Source organism: Sceloporus undulatus, chromosome 2 (genome assembly GCF_019175285.1).
Source record: "Sceloporus undulatus isolate JIND9_A2432 ecotype Alabama chromosome 2, SceUnd_v1.1, whole genome shotgun sequence".
NCBI classification, from domain to species: domain Eukaryota; kingdom Metazoa; phylum Chordata; class Lepidosauria; order Squamata; family Phrynosomatidae; genus Sceloporus; species Sceloporus undulatus.
Window position 1 is genome coordinate 307,531,059 of NC_056523.1, and position 19,559 is coordinate 307,550,617.

A 19,559-nucleotide genomic window follows, 5' to 3' on the forward strand; every position below is an offset into this window, starting at 1 on the left:
ACCCCTGTGTTTTATTTTATGGGGAATAAGCCACAACATTGTTACTTGAGGATAATAAAGTCTGAGTTGAAGAACTTTATAGTTCCCTGAGGTAGTGGTTTTTGTATATGACTGTAGTCCCTTACATAGATTCATAATAACTATAAGGCAGAGACTAGTCCTTACAATTACTCTGTGATGACCTCTCAATTCCTCGAGGCCTCATCAGTCAATAACACAACAAAGTTTATAGTGCAAGCACCAAAAGCCTTTATTTTTGAAGATTATTTTTGCTGTGTCTCAAATGAGTTAGAAAACTGCCTTAAAAATATGGAGAGAGTTAAATTACATTACATGACCTTGGTTGTTGTTGTGTTCCTTCAAATCATTTCTGACTTATGGTGACTCTAAGGGTCATGGGGTTTTCTTGGCAAGTTTTTTCAGAAGGTTTTTTTGTGAGTTTTTTGGGCTATGTGGCCATGTTCTAGCAGAGTTTCTAGAAAAGAAGGGAGTGGCAAATTGTTTCTCCTGGATGAGAGTAAAAGAAGAAAAGGCGTGGGTGGTAGAAACATAAAACTACACATAGCCCAAAAACCCCACAAAAAAACTATGAATGCCGGCCATGAAAGCCTTCGACTTCTTCAGAAGGGGTTGTCATTGCCATCCTCTCAGGCTGAGAGAGTGTGACTTGCCCAAGATTGCCCAGTGGGTTTATGTAGCTGAGGATTTGAACCCTGGTCTTCAAAGTCCTAGTTCAGTGCTCAAATCACTACATCACCCTGAGTGTGGACCTCTGACAAATTCAAAACAGATGTCTGACAAGCAGAATCAAGCCCTCCCCTAGTAGACACCAGGGAATGAGGGAAAGGAAAGGGGAGAGACAGAGATGTCGGAAAGAGAGAAAAAGGTTTTGTTCCTCCTACTTTTGGTCTCCTTTTATCAACCACAACATTCATCCCTGCCTACCACCAGCATACAGTTAGTAACGGATTACGTAATGTAATTTTCAGCAAGAGAAACCCTCTTCCTGAAAAAGTTATCCCTGAGAAATACCTTCATCCTGTGAGGAGAAAAGGTGGTCAAAATCATCACAGAGTTGTAGAATCTTAGGGTTGGAAGGAGCCACAATGGCTACCTAGTCCAACCTTCTGCCAAACAAGAATACAACTAAAGCACTCCATCCAATTTCTATTTAAAAACTTCCAAAGAAAGAGAGACCATCCTCTAAGGCAGTCTATTCCACTGTCAAACAGCTCTTATAGTAAATAACTTCATTCAAATGTTTGGGAGGGATTTCTTTTCCTGTATACAAATGATGAAGGAAAGGGGCAATCAAGTTTGCAAAACACCTTGGGACAAAGCTTGTGTTCCTCTGCATTATATGGAGGGGAGGAACATAAACCTGCCTGCAACCTTCTGTTTCATATTTCATTTGAAAGGAGTGAATCTGATTTTGGGGGGTATTGTAATATTGTAGTGAGCACTATTCATCTCTTTCATTATCCATAATTTTCATATGAGTGGGAAATACTTATATGCTCAATATGAAATGCAAATATGAAAATGTTGCTACCTCAATTGGTAGAAAACTAGAATATGGCAGCCCTGTGAGTAGAATTTATCTGAATTTCTGCTTGCATAAACAAATTTCCCTTAATAGAGATGGGTAATGGTTTGTTTGCTTAGTGTTGCAATTTAACAAAACATAAGGTTTCTGAACAATTTTTGTTAAACGTAAAAATGATTTTTCTTTGAGGACGTTGCTGATATCTCAGATCAGTTTATCAAATTGCTTGCTTGGTGGCTAATTGCTCATCTTTTCTTTTGATTGACTACTGAGAGAAAACACTGCAATTTTTCCAACACTGAATAATTGAATTTAGTTCAGTAACAAGGAGCAGAGCTTCTGTATTAACCTTAACTAATGCAAAAAAAAAAAAAAGTAGTTTTATATTTCTACCACCCACGCCTTTCCTTCTTTCACTCTGATCCAGGAAAAACAATTTGCCACTCCCTTCTTTTCAACTGAAAATGATACAATCTGTGCTGTTCCTATATGTAATCCTAGCCTAAAGGATTTACTTTTCCTGCCAAACCACTGAATTTCCTTTTCTCTTCAGCAAGGGTGAGAATCCTAAATAAGAGTTGCTAAAAGTAGTTTGGTTTTGGAGTACAGGTGTGTGACATCTGTAGGGGAAATTCATATCTTCCTTCCTTCCTTCTTCCTTCCTTCCTTGCTCAGTTTCAGAGGCAGTCTGGCTTGGTATATCAATTGCTATGGGATGCAAGATGGAAACCACAGCTGCATTAGTATCCTACTGATATGCTTCTACTGACTGGCCACTAATGAACAGAATGTTGGACCAAAGAGGGCTTTAGTCTGACTCACCATGAGTTTTCCCATGTTTTTACATTTACTCCCATTCCCTGAGCTTCAAGCAGGGATCACTGCAAAATAGCCAATTCATTTATTCAAGTTTTGGTTGGTTCTGTTCTTTCTGTATTATAAGTTATTCATTACAGTTAAGGGCCCCAGGTAATTTCATGTTTTGCTTTCAGTACAATGTATAATCTGGCATGATCACAAAATATTTTAAACATCCCATACAGGAATATTTTGTTTTATAATACATTGTGTGGTGGGTTGTAGTTTTATAACTATGTAATAAATACTTTGCAATTTCTGTACAGGTGTATTCACTGTTGGTTGCAGGTACTCTAGATGGACTCAGTGGCCTTCTTGGAGAGAAAGTGTGATGTGAAAAGACTGCAATGAGAAGAAAATTCAAGAAAGCAAATTAGCACAAGAACAACATTTTGGGATAAATGTACTGTGAATTCTTTAAAAGGACTAAATAAATTCTTAAACAAACTTTAAGATTGTTTTTTGTTTGTAAACCAATAAAAATCTATTTTTTAAAAGGACTGAATAAATTCTGTCCTTGAATCTCATTTTTGTTCCCCTTACCACATTGAATAGACTGGCACTACAAGCCATACATATTCCTGCATGGTTTTGCAGGAAGTGGAAGATATTCTTGGAGGTGTCTCATTCACAGGGTTTCCATGAGTCAAAGTTGACTCAAGAGGAGATAATAGCAACAAAACAAAAACAAGACATAGTGCCAATATTGCACTGCCACTTTTGTCTTTCTGTAATTTCCTTTACAAATGTTTGGGCTTTGTGGTGCAAAAGGGTGCTGTAGCACCTTCTTGTTATACAGTCCAGCTGTGATTGCTACCAAATTTCAGTGTCAAATGTAGTGGTAGCAGAGGAATGATGCAGGCCCAAAGGGTTGTACACCCTGACACAGAAAGTTGTATTTCTGATCAAGATTTATAAAGAGAGATGTGAGACTTTGGAGCTTATCGCTTGGCTTTTAAATTCAGTTTACCCCTATCCTGCTTAAAACTTAGTTTGGGAAGCATCCTGATGTTATCAAAAGGTTTTTGCCACCAGATTTGCCACCCAAATACAGCCCAGGTCCATCCCCACTGCCAGGAGCATTCCAGCAGCCATTTTCTAAAGCTGGAAAACTCCTGGATCCAAAAAGAGCTGTGAGGAGCTGGAAAACTCCTGGAAGCGGGGGTGGACCTGGGCTGTATTTGGGCAGGAAATTCAGCAGCAAAAACCTTCAGATAACATCAGGATGCCATCCGAATTAAGCTTTAAGCTGGATAGAGGTACGCCTAATTTAAAAGTCAAGCAATAAGCTCCTTTATTAGCTTCGATCTGCGGCTTCTCTTCTCCTAGCACTGTCTCCCTTCTTGAATCACAGAATTACAGAATCATAAGAGTTGAAAGAACCTACAAGGGCCACTCAGTCCATCTCCTTTCTGCCATGCAGGAAGACACAATCAAAGCACTCTCAACAGAAGGCCATGGCCATCCAGCCTCTGTTTAAACACCTTCAAAGAAGGAAACTCCACCGTTCTCCAAGGCAACATATTCTATTGTCAAACATGTCTTACTGTCAGGACGTTCTTCTTAAGATTGAGGTGGAATCTCTTTACCTGTAGTTTGAAACCATTGCTCCATGTCCTAGTCTCTGGAGCAGTAGAAAACACGCTTGCTCAATCCTAAGTATTTAAACATGGCTATCATGTCACCTCTTAACCTTCTCTTCTTCAGGCTAAACATCCCCAGCTCCTCACAGGTCATGGTTTCCAGACCATTCACCATTTGATTTGGCATCCTCTGGATATGCCCAACCTGTCCACATCCTCCTTGAATTGTGGTGCCCAGAACTGGACACAATATGGTCAGGTGAGATCTGACCAAAGTAGAATAGAGTGACACTGTTACTTTCCTTGGATGTAGACACTATGTACTTATTGATGCAGTCTTGAGTTGCATTGGCTTTTTCAGTGCTGCATCACATTCTAAATATTCACCTGGTCCAGAAGCAGTAATAGAATTATGAGAAAGTTTACAAACTTTGATCTCTTCCAGATATATCTGTATCCCCAAAGAACAAGACTAAAACAAAACTAACAGAGCCAGTAAACATAAAATAAATCCATATTTGGTTCAAACAGGAGTCTATCACCTTCCACAGCCATCAGCTTTGCATCTGGACTCTAAATCAGGGTGGGAGGGAGGCTTTGTGTGCACAGCAAACTCTCTTCTACAGGTGATCTGTATTTTTTTGTCTGGCAGGATGTGATGGCTGAGGGTGGGACCATCACAGGTGCAGTCCTGCTTTCCATTAAAAGATCCATTTAATCTTATGGACTATTTCTAAATACAGCAAGCCAGATATCTTTGGAAGATATTGAGATGCAGATGTCTATGTTTGTAGGTGAAAATCATTCCATGTGTCCTAGCAACAATGTTCTTTGAGGTTCTATCTCATTGTCATGTTAAGAATCGTTAGTAAATCTACTGTATATACTCATGTATAAGCCTAGAAATTTTAGTCAAAAAACTGACCTCTAAAGCCTGGGTCCACTTATCGATGGGTCAGTCTAAGTACTGTACTTTAACTCTTATATAAAAAAAGGAACCATGCCCTGGTGAAAAGTGAGAGCTCAGCCTCTTCTCAGAGCACCTAAAAGAAGCATCAACCCCCTCTACTATCTCATCCTCTAGCCTTTAGGGTGAGCACAGTCAATAATGCCTGTCAAAACATTTAAAGATCTTTAGCATCATTTCCCTTTACTTCAACATTTACATCCTTTGTTACATGCTGCTAAATTTTACCTTCAACCTATCCATGGGTCATATCAAAATCCATAATTTGGGCCCCAACCCTGCTTTTGATTTATACATGAGGTTGACTTATGTATTTGCTATTGCTTTTTTTTTTTTTTTGGAAACTATTTAAACCTAAAAAAAATGTGGCATCCTACTTGTTTTAACAAAGAAAACCATCATATAGTAGCAAGGGAGGAAAGCTGCAAAAGTGACATAACAGGATGCATGGAACCATCACTTCAAGGTAGTTTCCAAAGAAGAAGGCATGTGGAATTCAGATGAGATTGGTCTACTTTTACCATCTTGCTCTTTACAAGGTACTTTTTAAGCATCATGTTGTTTACAGTTGAAATGAAGTTAAGAACCTGGGAATTAGATTCTAATGTATTTCCCCCTAAGAATGACACTGCTGCTGCCAAAAAGAAAAAAAGAAAAAAGAATGAATCCACCTCTGACAGAGCAATAGTGACATCCTATGGTAAAAGAGAACCATGATTGTAAGATTTTTTTGGATTGTCTTGTGAAGGCTGCTGTAGGGTGAGTTTTCAGCTACACGTTACAAAGCAAAGGACAAGTCTGAACTCAAGATCTATGGAGATGTCTAGAGATAGTAAGTCATCTGGCCTCTTTTCTGGTAGACCTACTGTGGCCCCCAAGGATATTTAACCACTTTGTTCTATGGTCCCCTTGTGAATAGCTGTGATATGACATCGCCTTCAGGCCTGACACAGTCCTGACTGCAGTAGCATCAATGACACAGCTCACCAAACTAGGTGCAGTTTATGAAGGCTATTTGCAAACTGAGACTTATTTTGTCCAAAAACGTGCACATGGAATTTTGTTCATGTTTCTTCCGCAGAAAAGAAGTATTTTTCTATGAAGAAAACAACATTTCTGCACAGAAAAAAAGTTCATGGCATTTCTGTGTAGACAGCAGTATGTTCTATGCAGAAAAATTGTGTATTGTGTGCAGAAAATACTGGATTTTTGTACACAAATCCACATGCAATTTTTGGTACAGAATCAATCCTGAACTATGAAGATTCTCACATTCAAGGAGTGGGGGGGGGGGGTTTCAGGGTTTCCTGACACTCAAGAAACCTGCTCTTTAAAAAATCTAAATATTATAAATAGTCTTTCCATCCATAGTAAAACAAACATTTATTAAATTTTAATCCCTGAATAAGAAAGTCTGACTTGATATGTGGTGATATCCTGAAAAATCACCAATAGCATCCAGTTTGGGGTTGTTTTTCTTCTGTACAAGAACAAAATGGCTAGTACCTGCCATCCACCACCACCAGCAGCAGAACCCTGCAATTTGTACAACAAGTCTCTGCAGAAAACTAGTCGTCCCCCTTTGCTAAGCAACACACTCATACAAAGTGCAAATACAGAGGGGCAGGATTATTGATCATAAAGATCCCAAAAACCCATCCAATGCTTCTTCTTTTTAAAAGTGCATGCAAGAAGGCAGCAATACATATAAAATCATTTGTGCAATTTGTAAATACTTTTGTAAATACTTTGTAAATTCTTTTGAAAAAATGTGCAGAAGTCTCTCCCCTAGAAAGAAAGGGAGGGCAATGAGCTTTTCTGCTGTCCCTCAGAGGAAGAAGATATGTGAAGATTTACACTCCTAGTTTTAAGATGCAGAAGTACATATCTGGGAGGGCTGTGAGAGATGATCTGGGTGGAGTGCCCCATTGACCATTATATTGCTTACAGTATAAAGAGAGATGACATTGGATGTAAGGGAAAGAGTTTAAATATGTCTCTTTCAGGCTTACCAATCTGCCTTTAGGTTTGCTCAGGAGGACCTACTGGCTCTCATGTCAGCTATACATGGTGCTGAACCCATTTTGGATAGCAATTTAGCATCTTAGATAACTCGTGTGAATTAAAAAGTAAAGAGGATTCACCCTTCTGTTGGCATGGGTTTCACTAGCTGCATGGTTCAACACCAGCATATACTTGAATGTAAAAAGGGGATGGTAGAGACCTGTAGGGTGCAAGGTGAGAAGGTTTTTCTGACCTGGAGACCAAATGCCAATTTTGTGTCTTGGAGGCTGCATTGCAGCAGTGCAGGAAGGGGCAATGGCAGAGTAGTTGGCATTACTCAGTAACTGCAATGTCAAGGAACAGCTAATGTGTTTCATTTGCAACAGTTGTTTCAACTCTATTAGGCTGCAGAAATGATTAGTAGCTCTGGGGGGAGGGAGAAACAGAGAAGCATGGAGATTAATCATGTGACTTTTAAGAACATTACAGAGCAGATTAATAAATTGATCTGATGAAATAGGATGTGCATATTAATGAATATTCAGCAGAGTTTTCTTTTGTGAAGATCCCAGAGGCACACCTACAATAACTTCACATAGTGTGAAGATCTCTATCATGCAGTCTCAGCCTGGCCAAGGTGCCATGGAAAAAGGCAAAAAGGCAACTATGACATGAAGCAATGGGTTCAAACTACAGGAAAAGAACTTCCTATCAGTAAGAGCTGTTTGACAGTGGAACATGCTGCCTTGGAGAGTGGTGGAGTCTCCTCCTTCCAAGGTTTATAAACAGAGGCTGGATGGGCATCTGTCAGTGGTGCTTTGATTATGTATTCCTGCATAGCAAGGGGTTGGACTGGGTGGTGCTTGTGGTCTCTTCCAGCTCTGCAATTTTGTGATTCTAATAATGTAGCTATAATTTTTAAAGCTCCAATAATTTTAAACAGAATAAAATCATTTTAAAAACATAACATTAAAGATAAAAATGCAGCACACAAAAACATTTTAAAAAACATGCACAGTATCAAAAAACATTCTCTGTCACCAATTAATTGCCAGGTCCGTTTACATTTTAAAAAGATTTTACCTGCCAGTGAAAGGAGAACAGAAAGGTGGTCAGCCTAAATTCCCATGGATGAGAATTCCACAGCCTGTGGGAAGCCACTGAGAAGAGCTTCCTATGTCTGTTCACTAGATGGACCAGTGACAGTGGTGGGACCATGAGAAAGTGCTCCGCCAAAGATCTTAAGTCTCAGGGCACATTTGTATAAGGAGACACTGTCTTTCAGATTAAGTTCACAGTCTAGACCTAAGTTATTTACAAATTGTACCCATGCATATGCTGCACCATGAATTGCTTAGGAACATGGGACAGGTTCCAGTAGGGTAGATCTGTCAATGGAATTGAGAGAGGGACTCTTTCTGCACAATTTGTTTTTGTTTACTGATTTTGTTTGCTTAAGTATTGGTCAGGGGATTGGGAAGGGATTATTTTGTATCTTATTGTAATTTTTGTATTGTATTTTTCCACTGCTGTTAGCCGCCCAGATTCCCCGTGATTGGGCGGGATACAAATAAATTATTATTATTATTATTATTATTATTATTATTATTATTATTATTATTATTATTATTATTATACCAGCTAGTGGGATTTCCTCTCTCCCTGCATCCCCCTCTGCACCTTCCAAAGTGTCTCTGGAAATTTAAGAAAATTACAGAACATGTTTTCAGGTGGTGCAGTCAACAGTAGCAATGAGAGGGGAGGAAACAAAAATTCAACCACACTAATGAGCAACTTCTAGTTCAAAGATGGGCATATACTGGAATCAAGGGGTCATTTTTACCACCTTCAGTTAGTTTCATTCCCTTCTGGGGTAAAGTTTTTGGGCTGTTTTGGGGTGGGCTTCCAGATGTAGTAGTTAACTGCAAAGCCATGCTCCTTTAGAGCTTTTTCAATTGAAATGGGCATTACAAGATGATTTTTTAATGCCTTAGGAGTACAGACACCACAAGGGTAATATGCCCACATTAGGACAATGTTGGGTGTAGGTCAAGAAAAGGGGAGCTATATGTTTTCACATGTGAATGTTGACAAAAGTGTGAGTAAATGTGATATTCTTGGAATGTAAGGACTTTAGCCTTTGATCATTTTTTAAAATTTGTTCTTAGGAATTAGGCTATCAATGGCTATTAGTTGTGAGGTCTAAATGCTACTTCTTGGAATGGAGGTAGCATGTCTTTGTATATCAGCCACTAGGTAACAGTTACAGGACAGATTCACCCAGCAATATATGGTTCAGATGCTCTTGAACATTCCTACTATAGATTTTTTCTTTGTACCATATACTTTGTACCATGTACCAAGGGCTTAGGTTCAGAAAGTAAATTTCATAGACCACAATATTTCTATGGCAAGATGTGGCCTTTGTTTATTTAGAGTCATGAAGCATCAGAGCTTTTCACTGCGCCAAACATCTTCCACAACCCCAAATAAGCACATCAGAAGACAACACAGTAAACGTTAAGAGGATGGTTGGAGGTTCTCTGCAGTTCCAAACACAGTGGGTGGAAGGTTATAAGGTTATAACCCTATAGTGAGATAGATAGATAGATAGATAGATAGATAGATAGATAGATATAATAGCCACTTTGAATCCCATTTTAGAAGAAAGGTGGGATATGAATCCAATAAATAAATAATGCATTATGAAACTTGCACAAGAAAGGAAAGGAATAACAGGGGTGTCCTGATTTTAACCAAGGAAATTGTTCAGTTTTAAAACTCGGGATCCTAACTTCCAGCTCCACAAAACACAAAATGCACATACATGCTTTGGGATGCCATGACACCACAAGGAGGTGACAGCATATCACACAATGCATTAATGAATCCCATCACTGTTCTTCTAGAAAAACAAAGGACTCTGATTTTGTGTGTGTGTGTCAGTGTCTGTGTGGGTGTGTGCTTTGTGAAGTGAACTAGTGTTATAGTAGTTTTTTGCACATGGTTTTGCTATCTACTTTATAACCCACTGTGATCTCTTGGACATCCATTGCAATGATCACTGTGCTCTCCTTTTTCAAGATCTACCAGGAATCATCTAATTAATATCAGAAACTGTGTAGGGAACAGAGAGGAAGAAAGGAGTTTGCAAGTTATTTGATACCCTCACCATCATGACATCACAGGGTTGTGGCCTTTGTGCTGGCTTCTATTCAGTCACTCAAAGAAACTAGCTTTGGTCTTACCCCACAGGGATCTCATTATGTATGATAAATCCTGACTAGAAGCTTGTTGGAACAATTAACAGATGTTTTATCAAACCAAAGTATTCCCAAAATTCAACTTAAAGTAATTTCACCATGTTTAAAATAAGGAGAAAGAATTAGAGCAATTATGTGATTTAAAGTGAATCAAGCTTGATGACTGCAAGCTAAAGTGATCCCCCCCCCCCCAAAACAGCCTGAATGTAGAGCAGCCTGAACATAGGGAACAGATTATGCAAAGCCCACAAGTTTTGAAAAGATACGGACATGAATTTTAATTTCAATCTTTTTTCTTAATTGTTTTGGCTAGGCAAGAAGCATTAGTCAGTATAACACAAAGGTAATATAACTTCACTGTAAGAAAACTGCAACTTTGGGAGAAGGGATACAGAGTGATATCCCATCCAGAACCAAGAAAGAGGCAGTAGCATCATTAGAGGATGCGAGAGATGAGGACTGCACCAGGTGACACCCTGAGGTGGGGTGACACCACTGCTCCCCAAACATCTGCATTTTGGCAGAAACAGGCCATAGCATTCACTTGTATTTCTTTAAAATGCTGAAGAGATGGTGCCAGTAGGGTGAGGCTCAGTGGGAGGGGAAAGGAGAGGCTACAGTGGTGGTTTTTTTAAAAATTAAAATGTACATTTTTATTTTTATTTTTTCAAAAAATATATTTTTCATTTTTTTATAAACATCACAATTTACCAAATTTTCACGATAACCACACGAGACTATGCATCTGTAAACACATTTATTCTATATGTACAATATTGTAATTTAAAGGTATAATTTTCAATTTTGCTAGTTGTTTACGCCACAAGTATTGCCATGACATTTAATGATAATTTACAAGCAACATTAGCACGAAAACATTACTAAGGATTTTGTATGGAGTGGTAATGGGAGGATGTGATGGGAGGGGACTGACACCATGAGTTACCACACTGGAGGACACCAACCCTAGTGATGCCACTAGAAAGAGGAATATTTGTTAGCTCCACATGCCACACCACATAATGTCTGAGTTTAGATAAAATACTCAAATATCACCGTGAAGAATATGATGGCAGAAGAAGGAAAAACAGCTTCCTCCATTCCCTTTTCCTGGTTCTGGGGCCTATACACATTTCATAAAGGTGTAATACATACATTGGGCCCTCCGTGTCTGCATTCACATTGCCACTATTTAATAACATAAGACATGAACATCTGTACTTTTTCCTTTCAGCAGTAGTGGTGGTGGTGGAACGGAACCCTTGAAAATCCGAACAGCCCACTGTATATGAGTAAAATCCTGTTGATGACATGCATATATATAACCTGAAGTTATATATACATCTTTCCATTCCTCAAGAACATATCCAGTACTTCATTATGGAATGCCTTCAAGCACAAGCACAAGCACAAGCACAAGCACAAGCACACACACACACACACACACACACACAGAGTAAGTCTGCTTCAAATGGCAGGTACACTCTCAGGGATGGCGAATTTATGGCTTTCCTCTCCCATAAGCTTCCCCTAGTGTAGTCAATGGTAACATACTATGATAACTGTAATCATGGCCAGGCTGGCTGGGAGATTCTTGAAACTGTAATTCAAAAGGATTATTTTCTCAAACTTTATTTCAGTCAGCCTTGAGCTTCTGCCACTTAGGTCTTGTCTTTTCTAAACCCTGGCAGTCTTGGGACTGAATTCTTTCCTCTATGGAATTTGATTCACACAACAAACCTCAGGCATTTGAAATTACAGGAATGCCTGAAATATGTGCTCTGCTTTAGTGAACGTACTTGAGGGCTAGGACATTTAATTGTACAAATCATTCCAGTTTACCAAACCTCACCAGCTTGTTGATTCAAGATGAGTCATACAACCACCAACTTTCATCTGCACTTACCATATGATTGGCTCTCAAGCAAATTCTCAGGCTTTCTGCTATGAAGTAGTCAAACACCACAACATGTCCAAGCAACCATCTCTTAAGTATAATTTCAGTAACAGCAGGGTTTTCAAAAAATCTGTGGAAGTCAACAGCACAGGTTGATGATGACAATAGTTTTTCTGTTATTGGAGGTGTACATTGGCAAAGGCAAATTTAATGTTGAACATTAAGAAAACCAAAATAATGACCATGGAGGATATTCATAAATTCAAAATAGATGATGAAGAAATTGAAATAGTGAAAGACTCACCATATTTTGGATCAATCATTGACCAGCATGGAAACTGAAATCAAGAAATCAGGAGAACACTAGGACTAAGAAGGGCAGCTAAGAACTAGGGAAGATCCTAAAGTGCAGATATACAGTTGAACACTAAAGTGAGGATTGTTCATATTTCCCATCACTGTGTTGAAGGCAGACAGTGAAAAAAGCTGATAAAAAGAAAATCAGCTCACTTGAGGTGTAGTGCTGGAGAAGAGTTCTATGGATAACGTAGGTGACTGAAAAAGACAACAAATGGATACAAGAGCAAATCAGATATGAGTTTTCCCTAGAAGCCAAGATGATTAAATTGAGGCTGTTGTACTTTGGCTACATCATGAGAAGATATGACTCACTAGAAAAGATGATAGTTTTTTGTCGGTTTTTCAGGCTATGTGGTCATGTTCTAGAAGAGTTTATTCCTGATGTTTTGCCAGCATCTGTGGTTTGCATGTTCAGAAAATGCTGGCATGGAAGCGAATGGGGTAGGGAGGAGTAATTTTCATGTTAATCTGTGTATTGTTCTGTTGGTGTGTATTGTTCTGCTGGTGAAACATCAGGAATAAACTTGTCTAGAAGATAGTCTGAAAAATCCACAAAAAACTATGGATGTCAGCCATGAATGCCTTTGACTTCACAAGGATGATAATGTTTGGAAAGTTAGAGGGCAGTAGAAAGAGGAATGGCTGGACTCACACCAGTTGGATATATTCAGTCAAAGAGGATATTGCCCTACATTTGCAGGAACTGAGCATGTCCATTGAGAATAGGGAGTCTTGGAGATGCCTCATTCACGGAGTCATCAGAGGTTGGTCTTGATTTGAGGGCAGTTAACAACAAAAAGCATTGGTTCTGTCAAGGCACAGAAACAGCCAACGATTGCTTTCAGAACTCATAAGTTAAACATCCCCTGCCAGCTGCACCAAAGAATGGCAGAAACCAGTTTGCCCACTGTGACTAGTGGCTCCCATGTCAATGGGGCAATAAGCCTACTCCAAGTTTTAGTCTGAACTTTAAAAGAGCTATTCAAATTTCTGGATATATAAAGGCCAGGGTTCAGCACCTTTGGTAGCTCTGTTAAAGTCCAAGTGGGGCCACTGGGAACTCCCAAAATTGGAGAAAGGGGTACACGTCACAAAACCATAGCACTATATTCCACTTTGCTTGCCATGGCAACATCTTATGGAATCCTGGGGGTTGTAGTACAGTGAGGCCCTAGAGCTTCCTGGCTAAGAATTCTAGATACCATTGCCTAAACTCCAAATCGCAGGATTCCATGGGACTGGGCCATGGAACTTAAACTGGAATCGTGCTTCAATAAGTGCATGGTATAAATGGCCCCAAAGATAGATTAGTCTCATATTGAAAGTCCTGCAAACATCTCAGACTTGCTTGAGAGAGAGAGAGAGAGAGAGAGAGAGAGTTCTCCTACCCTCTGTTTAGGCAAGTTTTTAATGAGCAGTTGCTTGCAGGGATGCTGATTATGAGAGGATTTTTTTGAAAATGACTATATATTGTTTTTAGCATGTTGTTTTAAACTGATGGTTTTAATTATGTTTTAAAATTGTATTGTTTTTAGCTTATTCTTTTGTGAGTTACCTTGGGTCAGAAGAAAGGTGGCATGAAATAAATCAATAATAAAGTTCAAGTGCTGCAGGCCTGCAGCAATACTTGCAGTTGGAGCTATGTTCTCTGGGGTTCTTTTTCAGACTGAAAGTATAGCAAAACAAAACAAAAAAAAAACAATGTGACAAAGGTGAGCTATATGCCACTCGTGGGCCATATACTGCTCCTGGAACCCCCTTTGTACATTTCTTCTTGCTCCACAGTGTTTCTGGCTGCAATCCCACTAGAAAATAACTGAGTGTGGAGGAAATTTTTCTCCTATCATCAAGAGAAGTAGTATCGATAGTTAATTGTGTTGTTTTTAACCAAAATTAGGACTACTGTACCACTGGGTGTCTGTTCACACTTTACCTAAAGTAACAATTAATATTTATCAATATAATATAAATAACGAGACATAACAAAATACTCCAAAGAGCTTTCAGAGCAAGTAACTGTTTTACTTGTAACTGGTTACTTTGGAGGTAAGAAGCCTGAAAAAAGAGCCACATTTTTAAAATAACATGAAAAAGAGCAAAATGATGTTATTGGTGTAATGAGTCACAATCGCTAATTAGTTGTGATCAGGAATTTTTTGCAGGCATTTTCATGGGCATTTTTCAGGTTGCATCTCACAGATAAGTTCCATCTTAAGTAATAAAGCTCTGAGTTTGCAAAGCTACTTTTTAAAAAAGCAACTAATTCTATTACTTGTTACAGTGCTTAAGGACTAGCCTGTTGCCATTACTCATTAAAATAATGAAGGAAAGTAGCTCATCAGGTTGCTTGTTACACTGCTCATTATTTTTTAATTACCTTCTCTTACTTTTTTTCCTGACAAAAAACCCACCTTAGTATCCATTCTATTTTTAATTTAATTTTACTTCATTTTGTATTTGCTGTGGATCCAGTAGTTCCAAGAATAGTTTTCCATTTTGGTCAATTAATGATGAGCCCACCACCCTCTCAGCTTTCATCATGACAAAAATTGCTTCTCACTTTCATCTTTTTCTCAAACATCTGTTTTGATGCCCTCTAATGCCAGCAGAAATTCATATTGCACAAAAGGAAGCACATTTCCCACAATCCACCCCATAGGGAAAAACCCAAAGGAATTACTTTTCCTGTAACAACTTTAATTCCTTTAACCAATGCCCAACTAGAAGGAATTGGCTAATGCAGCAGATCCATGTGACTGATACATCTGAAGAAGCAGTTCTGCTGCTGAAGGCATTGAAGAGAAGCGGTACCATACCACTCCCTGCCTTTGGCTAGAAATAATAACTCTGAGGATTTGTTTGTCTACTGGAAGGAAAACTCTGGGGGTGGCAGCCACATGCTATGTGATCAGCTGTCCACAGAGCTTCCATTCATTTCTACAATGTTTTTGAGAGAGAAAGAGAGAGAGAGAGAGAAATTATATGAGACAAACCGTGAAGATGCTTGAGTGTCATCAGCCACATAAATGAATACTTTCTTTCAAGAATGGAGTTCGAAAGCATTCCAAGAAGAGTTCAGAAGAGATTCAAGGATTTGGAACACAAATATTTGTGTGAGGAAATGCTGAAGGCGCTTGGTATGTTAGCCAAAAAAGAAAGATGAGAAATACTATTGTGAAAAAGCCCAGAGTTTGAGAGACAAGTTGTGGCTGTTGTTTTAAAATATATAATCCCCAGGCCAACATGGTCAATGGTCATTGGACTATTCCAAGGATTCTGGGAGCTGCAGTCCATTTCCCCCTCCAATTTTCAAAAGATTGAAAAATATTCAGTTTTCACATGGTGGTAAAGCAAGGCTAAACAATCCATGGTCAGCATATGGCCTCATAAGACTTTATCTGGAAACCCTGTGACTTTCAACATATCTGCCCCATTCCCTCTCCATTAGCTGGGATCACAGGAAAGGAAACTTTAGCCTCCCACTCTTTCATCAACCCAAAGTAACTAGGCTTCAGAAAAGCTACATCCCAACTGGGTTTTACAGAGTGGTGTATGGACTGGCCTTACCCACCTTCACTGCAGCCTAAGCAGACCCTTCTACAGTTATGAAGAGCAGGATTGCTGAGATGAGGACATAGTTAAAGCCATATGCTCTAAACTGGGGGTCCTGACCTTTCCATCCCAACTCATTCTGTCTATGTGCATAAACCCATGTGCATTTGACTCTCCTCATTCCTCCCAGGCAGCACATGGCGCTAAAAAGATCATGAGATACCAACTGAAGAGAGTGCTATCTCTAGCTTTGCTTAACTAGCAACACAATGTTTTATCAATGGGCTGTTATAATGGCTAGATGATATCAAGTCAGTTCTGAGAATTGCAGTTTGTTGCGGCACCAGAACTCTCTGACAGAGAAGGCTAAATGTCTCACAAAACAACAGTTCTCAGAATTGCATAGCATTAAGCCATGACAGTTAAAGTGGTGTCAGTCTGGATAATTGTTGCAGTGTGGGTACAGCCTGAGTCAGTATGGGAGACTTTTTTGGGAAATCAGCTATTCCACAATGTCACAGGCAATTTTTCAGGTCACTCATAACACATTGGCTGCATTTCTTTTTGCTGGAAGGTGAAGACATTTTGATTTAGGCAAGTTTTTGAATTTTAACTATGGAGTTGTGGTGTGTGAAATGACTCTCTCTCTCTCTCTGAAATCTATTTAAAATATGTTTTAATTCTTTTTAGTGTTTTAGCTGTTTAAATCATGTTTTAATAATGTTGTTTAATTCCTTTTTACCTTTGTACATTAATATTTTACTTGCATCTTTTTATAGTTATTGTAAGGCATCATGAATTCCATTTTGGGAGAAAGATGGGCTATAAGTGCAATAAATATAAATAAATAAAATAGCCACCTTGGAGCCAGCCCCTGTTGGGTCTTTCTGCTATCACCATTCCTACCTAGAGGAGCTAAGGACTGAAGTTGGAACCTTTTATATACAAAACATATGGTTTACTTATGCTACAGAGATACATCCACAGGGCCATGAAAAGAGTGCTAGAGACATACCATCCACTCAATCAAAAGGAGACATTTGTTTATTTGGGAGTTTCATGAGCATTGGAGTACCCGAGGTTCTGTCTCAGATTGTTAGGTTGCCATGAGGTGGTTTTGGGGAAGATGTCCAGATCATCAGGTGGCTTATAGACTGCAAAATACAGCCTGTGCCTGTGTGTTACTGTTCTCCCTATCAGTGCCTTTTTAAGGAAATGTATTTGTTAGTTCCAGTTGCTGACACTAATAAAAGGAGGCTTCATCTTTTTATCTGATGGTAGATCAGCTTATCAGATGCAACAGAGGAGCAGGCTGACTGTTAATCAGAAAGGCCATGCTGATTTTGCTAAAGGAGATGGAAAAATGTTTGATTTGGGGCCAGCTAAGAGTTCACAAATGACATTAATACCACTTTCTGTATGACAGTACTAGAGCATGATGATCATCGGAATAAATCTTGAACAAAGATTAAAAGCAATTTATCTTGGATTTGTCAGAATGCTGTCTATGTAGACAGAGTGGTATTTTCCTCCCGGCTACAGCTACATAAGCTCACAATTGAGAAATGGGCCATGGAGCAACCAACTACCAAATGAAAAAAGGGAACTAACATCTTACATTAGACAATAGCTAAGGAAACCAAATAAAAGTATAATCTTTTAGATATTTCACTTGAATCTCTTCAACAAAGTCCTTCTTGTTGTCATTTTTCTAAATAAATGTCTAAAGAAGCAGACTGTTAGTCATCCATGATTGATCATGTGGAGCAGAAATATTTCTTCTGAATGTATTTCCATGTGGGTAAAATTCCTCCACTTGAGGCACAGAGAGGTCACAGTTTCTATCATATTAGGTTGCATTTAAGAGAATTCTTTTTAATTTCATAAAAATCATAGGCCATGATACAGCACTTTGACACCATTTCTGCTGATTTACATGCATGTGTGATGTGTTTTGATGAGGGCACAAGGAATTATTCTGTAGTCACTTCTGTCCTATCAAAACATTGCCCTGAAATTTCAAACCCATAGAAAAAGCTATTTGTCACTCCCATTATTTTTTCCAGGAAAAAATATAATTTTGGAGAAAAAAAGGAAAAAATGCAGTATTGGTACCTTTTACAGATTGAAAGTCATTTGGCTAGTTGAAGAACACAAAATGTGTTGTGTGTAACTTGGCTTGGCATAAAATTATCATTCTTCTTAAAAGTGTTAAAAGTATAGCTTACATGGAAAATTATTACTTTAAATTTACTTATTAAATTTTACTTTTATTTATTTTTTTACAAATGGAGCTACAAGGTCCTGAAGAATAAGGAGCACTTGAACTGTAAGCACCAGAATTCTCTTTCTTTTGCCAGTTTATGAGAATCAAACAAAAACACAGTATGAATAGGAAATCATTAGTACTAATAAAACTAAGAAAATACTTTCCCCTCCATTCCTCCAGTCTGATATATACATAAAGCAATCATTCTCATAAAAATGACTCAGAAAAGGAAACCAGGATCAGTAATTACAATGCTATGATACTGTGTATCAGTGCATCTCAGGCTAATTGATGTAAGAGAAGTTGCATTATTTTTTCTAATCTGCCAAGGATCAGTTCAATATTTGTGCCCAATGGCTATAGCTTCTTTTCTTGCAAAACTTTCTACAGACTGGCAGCTGGTGGCATACATACCACCACTGATCCATGGACCACCACTTTGAGTAGCATTGCTATGTATAATTTTACATAAGAGTCTACCAGCTATACAGTTTTTAGAAATAGTGTAGGAGAAAGAAATATGAATAGGCATGAACCAGGCTATGCTTACAAGGCTTATAAGACACATTAAAGCCTGGTCCATGCTAAATTACAGAAGACAGACCTATACCTGAAGGGCCATTAGAAGTACTCTTGTTTGAAGGACTCTCCAATCCAGGCCCAGGATGATGATGATGATGATGATGATGATGATGATGATGATGATGATGATGATGCATTGTATTTATACCCCGCCTCTCTGTCAATGACAATCATGGCAACTTACAGTTAAAATCCATATAAAACCCCATATCCCAATAGTTCCAACACCCCCTAAAACATCAATTAAACAATTAACTAATTAAAATCACACATTAAAATATACAAACAAGCAATAAGGCAACAACATACTCAATGAGGAGATAGATTCAGTTGGTTTGCTATTCAGGACAGCCCTGCTGGAAGAAACCTGTCTTGACAGCCTTTCTAAAGCTGCCTAAACTGTTAATATGATGGATCTGCTCCAGCAGGCTGTTCCCTAATCTGGGAGCAATTGAAGAAAAGGTCCTCTGGTAAGCTGCCATCAACCTGATTTTTCTAGGCTGCATTAAGTTCCCTCCAGAGGACCTGAGTGCTCGGGGTGGATTATACAGAAGGAGGCAGTCCTGAAGATAGGTTAGACCCAAGCCATTTAGGGCTTTAAAGGTGATGACCAACACCTTATACTGCACCCGGAAACCAATAGGCAGCCAGTGGAGTGATTTTAGGATAGGTGTTACA

General features: G+C 38.7%; 1 long non-coding RNA gene across 1 annotated transcript; it reads right to left on the reverse strand.

Annotated features, from left to right (window-relative positions):
* Window positions 1-229: 229 nt before the first annotated feature.
* On the reverse strand, window positions 230-19,043 carry LOC121924025. Its single transcript, XR_006102504.1, has 3 exons — window positions 18,910-19,043; window positions 12,128-12,248; window positions 230-2,746 (listed from the first exon to the last, which is right to left on the reverse strand). It is a non-coding gene; the product is annotated as an uncharacterized LOC121924025 (long non-coding RNA).
* Between the last annotated feature and the right edge of the window lie 516 nt (window positions 19,044-19,559).